General features: G+C 39.3%; 1 non-coding gene across 1 annotated transcript; it reads left to right on the forward strand.

Annotated features, from left to right (window-relative positions):
* Nucleotides 1-1,065: 1,065 nt before the first annotated feature.
* LOC145080761 (small nucleolar RNA R71) lies at nt 1,066-1,172 on the forward strand. The gene has a single exon (XR_013695347.1). It is a non-coding gene; the product is annotated as a small nucleolar RNA R71 (small nucleolar RNA).
* Nucleotides 1,173-6,980: the final 5,808 nt, after the last annotated feature.

Below are 6,980 nucleotides of genomic sequence, written 5' to 3' on the forward strand. Positions count from 1 at the left end.
TTGAGCGACTGCTTCGATGAAGGGTATGTTGATTTGAAGAGCTTTAATATGGTTAAGAAACTTCTGGTACTCCTCCTCCTACTTTTCTTTCTTAGCTCGGGCTGGATATGGCATTGGAGGCTGAAAGGGATTTTCAGGGATTTGATTTTCGGAATTTGGCAGTGGACTCGTCGAGTCCATATTTTGGACTCGGCGAGTAGAGTCTGCTTTATGCAGAATTTGCTTTGGATCTTGTTTTTTTGCGTCCTCCTTTTGCAAGTCTTTGGGTGCTTCATTCTGAATGGGGGAAGAGGAGTAATTATCTTCCCACTTCTTGTTGTGCCTATGTTTATGTGCGCGCCTAGTGGGTTGTTTTCGGTTTTACTAGGAAGTTCTCCCAGTGATCTTTGAGTAATTTCTTGAGCAAGTTGCCCTCGCTGTGTCTCTATGTTGTGGATAGATGCTTGCTGATTCCTAAGCATTATTCTTGTCTCTTGTATTGCAGCATCATGGTCATTGTGTCTCTTTTCTGAAGCAGCTACAATCTTGGTAAGCATCTCCTCCAAACTTGGTTTTCTTTCTTGTGTCGGCTCCTCCTTTTGGTAAAAACCTCTTCCTTTTTTGTTTAAACTTCTCCTCCTTATCCCTCTTATACTCCTCATAAGGAAGCCACTCCTTCTTTGGTTTGCGCCAATCTTCATCATATAGGTACCCACTTGAGTAACATAGTTGCACCTTCTTATTGCCATTTTCATCCAAGTCGCAGTCTCTAGTAAGATGAGGCCCATTGCAGTTCTCACAACCCACCCGAATAGCATGTATCGTTTGACCCATTTTGTCCATCCTCCTATCCATGGTTTTTAGCATAGCCATGACTGCTGATAAATCTTCTAAAGCTGCATAAGCTGATCCCCTTGTCACATCATTCCTTGGATTGTGGTATTCTCTAGAATGCTTAGAGAATTCTTCAATTAGTTGCTTTATCACTGGAGGTGCCTTCTTTGTGAGTGGACCTTGCGAGTCAAGTAATTGCCTTGTGGTAACATTTACTCCAACATAAAAGATGGAGACTCTTGTTGACTATTGAGGTCATGATGTGGGCAATTCCTTAGCAGGCTCTTGTACCTCTCCCAAGCTTCATATAGTGACTCTCTAGCTTGTTGTTCAAAGTTGGCTATGGCTTTCTTTAACTTAGATATCTTGGAGGGTGAGAAAAATTGATCCATAAATTCTTCTTTCATCTTGGCCCATGTAGTGATGGACCCGGGGGGGGGGGGGGGGAGTGACTTGAGCCAATCCTTTGCAGCACCCTTTAATCTAACCGGCAGCATGCGAAGTAGCTGAGTTTCATGAGGCACGTTTGGGACATTAAAATAATCAGCTACATCATTGACTTCATCCAAGTGTTTGTAAGCATCTTTGTGGTCTTTTCCATAGAAGGGGATCTCCTTGAGTAGAGCAAGAATGTGACCCTTTAGCTCCAAAATGGCAGTTGCGGGAATTGCGGGTTGCACAAGTCCCGGTCCGGTATCATCGTGTATCCTCTTCTTCCATTCCCCCATGGGGACTTCATCAATGTTAGCCATGAGAATAGCTAATTCGTTGTCGGAATCGGAATCGTGCCCGAATGTAGGTTCTTCTTCTTCCTCGGTTTCGTACTCGGTGTCTTCTTTGACCGGGTCTTCATTTGCTAAAGAGGCGCTGGATGCTCCTGATTTGCTGCTCTTCTTCTTCCCAAAAACAGTCTTCAAGTTAGACAAAGGCGACTTCTTAGGTGTATTCGAGCTTTCCACGTCTTTGCCTTTGTTCTTTCTCAATGCGGATTCTGGGTCTTCAAAAGGGGGCACTAGTGGAGTGTTGGATCCTCTGGTCATGAAAATCCTGCAATAAAACAAGAAAAACACGTAAAAAGAACAAAAAAAATGCAACTGAACTAAACGAAAATTAAATACCAAACAGCAGGATACTCGCCGAGTAGGTGCGAGTGCACTCGGCGAGTAGCTTGTTTTATTAAAAAAAATTAAAACTAAAGGTAAAAATTCTAAAAAATACTAATGGATTCTACAACCTAACCTACATACTGAATGACTAAAAAAAATTAACTTTGAGCAAGAAAACTCACACAAAGGATCAATAAAATTAGGAATTAGATTTAATTTTTGAACCGTTCCCCGGCAACGGCGCCAAAAACTGGATGGTTACAATTATTCAAGATCCAAGAGTCGGTTTTTGCGGAGTTGTGCTGGGAATTCTTCGCTACCACCTCATTCCGGGGTGGTAGTGAGTATTATAATTCCAATGCTATTTCATTTTCACTCGGTGGGGAGCTGCGACAATGCATCATGGCTGAGCTTGCATGGATAATTGGCATTTACGATCAAAATGCCATGTTAAATGAAGATTTTGAAACCTTCTTTGAGTAGTACCATAAAGACCTCCCTGAAGAGGTTGTTGCTTCCACCTGGTGGAACACCATTGCCAACCGGGTATACATTCCATCTTCCGCACAAGAAGGCCACATCCGCTCACCAATTCATCGTCTCATCCACCGCTTCATTGCTAGCACAATCAATATGCGGAAGGACGATGACAAGGTCCCGACCCTTGATATCTTCTACCTTTGGAGCATCATTACTTCTGATGTCTTTTACAACCTTCCCTACTGCTTAGCCAAATATCTCTCGGATGGGGCTGTCAAAGAAAAGGTGACCTCCAAAATCAATGTAGGAATGTTCGTAACGAGGCTCGTGAGATCATATGGGATCTTGGATTTACCAGCGTTGAGGGCCCTAACCGTCATTTCTCCTCCTCCATTCTACACTACACTATATCGGAGGGCGAGAATTATGGAAAAATTTGGAGATTTTTACGCAATTCCACATGCAGACGAGGCGGTTGTTCTGGAGGAGCTGGGACGACGGGTGAGGCAAAGGAGTGAGAGGGACCGAGAAGACCCACCGGTTATCCCGGTGGAAGATGAGAATGACGGGTGGAACCAAGTTGAATATCGAAGATACTTGGATGACATTGGGCGAGGTGTTAACTACAACAATGCGTCAATCGAGTATCTTTTGCAACAAATGAACATCGCCCCAAGACCCGGGCCCGATTATCCCTATATCATGAATTGGTATGAAAGGATGCGTAGAAACAATGAAGAAGGAGGTAGTGGTGCTGGAGGAGCGAACATGGATGAAGAAGATTGAAGATTGGTTGTTTTGTGTTTTTTATTTGTTTTTATGGTGTTTGGTTTTGGATTATTGTTGAACTTGGATAATTATGTTTTTAGGACTTTTATTTGGTTGCTTTCACTTGTGGTTGCATTTATTGTTTTTAAGGATTGGAAGGTTAGGATGCATTTAGATGTCTTAAGGGTCAAAGTTCAAGTGAGGAATGCCTAGATGAGAGTGCGAAGTGTTTTCCATTAAGGTTGAGTCCGTTAGAGTTGGGAGTGATATAGTGCATTATTATTGAAGTAATTAGAAGAAGAGTCATTGGATTATCCCAATTCAGCATTTCAGTCAAGAAGTAAACGAGCAGGACAATTTTTCTCAACTCAGTGCCTACTCGTCGAGTGCATCCAGCCTACTCGGCGAGTACATGGGTAATTACACGACATTACTGCCAGTTGGCAATATACTCGCCGAGTATACGACTTACTCGCCGAGTCCATCAACACTTTTCGAATTCCAGAGTTGTTTTGGGCACGTTCATTGCATTCTTATCCATCTTTTTCATAAGGATTCATTACTGGAGGTCTCTAGGAGCTTTGTCCTACATATTTGAGTCATTTGCAAGTCTACCGCACGCGACATGACACCAAAGACATGGAAGAGCTGTTCCCATGTCTAAAGTCATTCAAAGTTGGAGCTTAGTTGAAGAAAATCGCCTTCGCGACTACTACCCCAGGGGAGTTTGTTCCAATTATCTCTATATTTCATGTTTTTATTTTTCATGCATACCATGCAATGGGGACATTGCATGAAATAAGTCTGGGGTAGGGGATTGGTTATATGTTAGCAAATTTAGAATCCTAATATCATAATTTAGGTCTATTTTAAAATTTTTTGCTCTGTTGCATACCAAAAATGTTACTTAGGATTTAATTTAGAAAATTTTGGTAAAAAGTAATTAGGATTCCATGTTAGAATTATGTTGATGATTGCATGAAAACTCAAATGTTTAGTTGAGCCTATATACGTTCTAGTGCATTTGTGGCTTCCTTATTCTAGTGAAATCATGGGACAAAAACACGACCTCGCTTAGCCCGAAGGATGCAATATGTTTAGCATCGTGTACCAGAAATGTATCCATAAAATTATTATCATTATCCAATAAAGGTTGAAGTTGAGCACCCTTTCTTAAGCATGTAGGTTTTGAGTAAAAAAAAGTGAGGTACATGTAAAAAAAGAAGAGAGAGAATTACAAGAAAAGTTGTGAGAATTTTGGAGCAATCAAAGTGACGATCAAAAGATCAAAATTCCAAAAGTTCAAAAGTAGAAGATACCAAAAATCAAATCAAACAAGGTGGTGAATTTGAAGAAATCAAAGATCAAATATCAAAGAAGTGAAGAATTCCAAGAATAGCTCCATAGTGGTATCGAAAATTTGTAATTTTCTAGATTATGTATGCTTGGGTTGCTCAACCAAAAACACCTTGAGGTTAACAGGTTTTCTGCGGTTGGATTCGGAGGGATGCATAAAATGAGCATTGTTCGGAAAACGTGGGCGAATGTTTATGAGGATTGCGAGTATTTAGAGTATGGGGGGTTATTAGGAAAATTTTAGACATAAATGCATGCGTTGCGGTCTTGGCATAATGGCTGGGTTCGATTGGAGTTTTCCTATGTGATTCTAATGTGTTAAAATTCAGTTTTGCTTGGGGCAAGCAAAAGTCAAGTGTAGGGTATTTTGATATTTGCATAATTAGCCATATGTTTAGCATATATTTTTATTCATTTTTAGCTAATTATGTGCATAATGGGGACAAAAGGTACTTAATAATGATTTAATTTTGTTTTCGGTTCAAAAGACATGCTTGGAAGTAAAAAGGAATAAGGATGAGCAATTAGAGACCAAAGAATGAAGAAGAAGGAAAAATCCACACCTACTCGGCGAGTCGACGCACCAACTCGGCGAGTTCATGAGAATGTTCCTGAAGAAAAGTCAAGAATCCTTGCCGTACACGGATGTTACACACCAATTCGGCGAGTCCACGCACCTACTCGCCGAGTTGCTCCTGTTTTGTGATAACTATAAATATTGGATCTTAATCCGAATTGGGGACTTTTCTGGCTTCCTTGGAGATAGACCTGCGATTGAAGAACCCTTGGAAGACATGAAGAACCCTAACCTTCGATCTTTTGAAGACTCAAGGCGAATTAGGTTATATTTTCCACGTAATCTTAGGATTAAATCGTGTTTAGCTTAGTTAAATTCGTGTTTGAGCTTGTTTCCTCTGTAATCATGAGCTAAATTCGTATTGTTTCTGTTTAGGAAGAACCAAATTACTCCTATGGTTTTATTATTACTTTTGTTAATTGTTTATTGGTGATTTTATTAAATTAAGTTTGTTAAAGAACCTTATGCATTAACCACAACTATTTTCTGTTAATTGGAAGACAATTAAGTTGCATGAACATATCTTAGTTGTTAACCTCATATGTTTATGTGACCACTTTATCATATGTCTAGGAATAATGAACATGAAACTAGAATTAATAAGAGAATGGGTAAATTAATGTGTAAGCTTGTTTGAGAAACCAACAAACAAGAGGTTAATTGAAACACCCACTTGATTAGCCAATTATAAATCTTATTTAATCCAAATAATTGAAGTAGGGAATTAATTAGTTTAAACAATTGGCCACTGCTTGAATTGATTACTTGTCTAAGGGTTAGTATTAGTGAACATGAATCTAACCACTATAGTTGGTAACCAATAACAATTAATCTATCACATTATTACAGAAATAACCATAGGAGTGAATTGGTTGGACCTAAACATAAACTCTTTATCAAATTTGGTGAATTTTTACTTGTTTTAGTTTTTAGTTAATCACTTGTTAGGTGGTGTGTTTAAGTTTCTAGTCTTGTAAAACTAGAGAAAACGTTTACTTTTATTACTTGCTTAGTTAAAATTAGTTATTAGTTTAATTTTCGTTCCCTGAGTTCGACACTCTACTTATCCAACTATACAACTAAAAGACAGGTTCACTGCCTTCGTGTGCTAAATTTATAATTTAAAAGTAGGATTAAAACCAATGCATTTTACACACATCATATACCCCGAAGCCCCGGTATCATTCCTGAGCCCCGAAGCAAGTCCCGAAGCCCCGAAGATCCCGAGAAGTGCAATTCCCGAGCCGAAGCTCTGCCCGCGAGAAGCCAATTTTTGTGAAGATCTTCCAGATCTACCGAAGAATGCTACTTCTAAAATCGTAGTGCTGTCTGATCATCTTCTGATCAAGTGAGTGTGTAGTTACCTTCTTCTAACGCATCATTATGAAGTATTTTATACGAAATGCGTGTTATGTGTATATTTTGTTGTTATATGTGTGAATGTATATTCACTTTCTTCTATCTCATAGATATGATTTGTTCTCTATGAAATACGTGTTATCTGTGTGTGTCTCATCTGTTGTTTGGAATATGTATTGAATGAGAATGCTATACAGGTTTTAAACTATGTATAAAAATATATATAAAAAAATATATATTTTTATATACTAATATGTTGGGTAGAACATGGGTAGATAGTTGATGTGTGATAAACAGATGAGAGGCCTCAATGTTGTTGTTGTTGATCTAGTTATTCTGTGGAGTATGGATAACGACCACAGACTCTTTCTAGACAGTCCTGTGGAACGCTAGCAGGCTCATAACCTGTAGGTGCTGTGAACGATGTGTTCACCGGTGTACTCTATCCCCCTCATGGTTGCCTTTAGGACATCTACTCTTGAGGAAACCCCTTTGCAGTAATGTCTGTCCCGATGAAAATC

The sequence above is a fragment of the Lactuca serriola genome, chromosome 1 (genome assembly GCF_051521515.1).
Source record: "Lactuca serriola cultivar US96UC23 chromosome 1, Lser_US96UC23_V15, whole genome shotgun sequence".
Taxonomy (NCBI): Eukaryota; Viridiplantae; Streptophyta; class Magnoliopsida; order Asterales; family Asteraceae; genus Lactuca; species Lactuca serriola.